The sequence below is a fragment of the Microcaecilia unicolor genome, chromosome 3, assembly GCF_901765095.1.
Source record: "Microcaecilia unicolor chromosome 3, aMicUni1.1, whole genome shotgun sequence".
Classification (NCBI taxonomy): domain Eukaryota; kingdom Metazoa; phylum Chordata; class Amphibia; order Gymnophiona; family Siphonopidae; genus Microcaecilia; species Microcaecilia unicolor.
Window position 1 is genome coordinate 42,129,433 of NC_044033.1, and position 1,706 is coordinate 42,131,138.

At 47.0% G+C, this 1,706-nt stretch overlaps 1 non-coding gene across 1 annotated transcript; it reads left to right on the forward strand.

Moving 5' to 3' along the window:
* The first annotated feature begins 1,266 nt into the window (after nucleotides 1–1,266).
* On the forward strand, nucleotides 1,267–1,339 carry TRNAT-UGU. The gene has a single exon. It is a non-coding gene; the product is annotated as a tRNA-Thr (tRNA).
* The last annotated feature ends 367 nt before the right edge of the window (nucleotides 1,340–1,706 follow it).

Consider the following 1,706-nt stretch of genomic DNA (forward strand, 5'->3'; position numbering starts at 1 on the left):
TTTGATATAATGCTATGTAAACTTTGTAAGTCTATGTGCTTTGAATATGCGCCTTTTTGTTACATAAATAAATCAATATATAAAGAAACCAGTGACAATTTTGGTGAGCCACATGGCTGAGTCTCCTTGTGTGAAACAAGTCACCACCTGATGATTCTGAAGAAAACATACAAATTCTAAAATAATTATTCTAAAATTTTAACTGTGCAATAGCAAGAAAAAGTTGTCTTGTACCGATGGAGGATAAGTTAATATTTGCGCTAGGTTATTGATGACCCTCAATATTTGGCCAGGCACTTAAATTTAGGTGGCAATGTCCCCCATGTGCCAGACGCATGATCCCAAGTCAGTATGCCAGTGCAATCCACTCCAATTCACAGTGCTATGTTGCTAATGGCCATGGTTTATACCCAGCAGGCTTTGGGACACACCTTCTCAAGCACTAGGAAACATACTGGAAAGGTCAGAGATTCCAGGCTAGCACTCTCTCTCCTCTTGTCACATCAACCAACAGTCTGGGGGGTTCCTAGGGCAGACAACACTGATGTGGCAGCTGATGTTTCATGAGTTCAGAGGGACAAAGAGCATCACAATCTAAATCAAAGACTTGCTAGATAGACCCCAAAAAGCTATTCTGGTATATGTAGGCACCTCTGACTGACAGCCAAGGTTGGACTGCAGGTCCTGAGCAAACACAGAACAGACCCCAAGGGGTAAAAGAAACAACAGGGATAAAGCAGAAGAAGGTAGAAGATTAGGTTCCCTGAATCAGGGTTGCATCCACCCCACATACTGGTAAAATGTGCCATGCACCCTATTCCTGAGAGTAACAGGTATTGCTTCCCCCACAGCAGTAATGAGTGTGGAGGAGGAAAAGGAAAAGCAAGCAGAGGAGGAGGAAGGGAAAGAAAAGCCCTCAAAAGTCAGGGAGCAGCAGCACCCCAATGACAAGGTCAAGCCCCAGGACAGGTCACAGAGGGTCCACAACCCCAACAAGGGCTCCCTTTAACCATGGAGCCGATGCCAGTAGCCAAATAGAGGAGGGAGGATAAATATGGAGAGGAGGCAGGAAGGCAAGGATGATGGATGAATGGCCTGGGCCTGATGCCAGCCCTAGAGCCCATCCCCAACACACCAGAGCAAGAAGGAGAGCCACATCAGCTGCAGGAGCCAGATAACAAATATTCTGGTCCAAGCTTTCCCCTGCAGCCAATGCTCTCCCTTTAGCCATGAGGAACAGTAGGATGCACTGGGAGATGTATGACTGGCTCCATAGCTCAGTGGTTAGAGCACTGGTCTTGTAAACCAGGGGTCGCGAGTTCGATCCTCGCTGGGGCCTTAGTGTTTTGGAGTGGCCTAGTGGTTAAGGTGGTGGACTTTGGTCCTGAGGAACTGAGTTCGGTTCCCGGCACAGGCAGCTCCTTGTGACTCTGGGCAAGTCACTTAACCCTCCATTGCCTACCGCATTGAGCCTGCCATGAGTGGGAAAGCACGGGGTACAAATGTAACAAAAATAAATAAAAAGACCTGCAGTGGCTGCAGGACAGTCTGGAAATTGCCAATGACCAGAAAAACTAGTGCAGAGGTGACCTTCAGGTGGACAGGCAGTTTAAGTGGTAGTGCCAATCCTTTAACGGCTTTAGGGCATGCCTAAAGCTATTATAGAATACTAGCACAAAGTTGTGTTGGCATGCCAAAATTTAAGC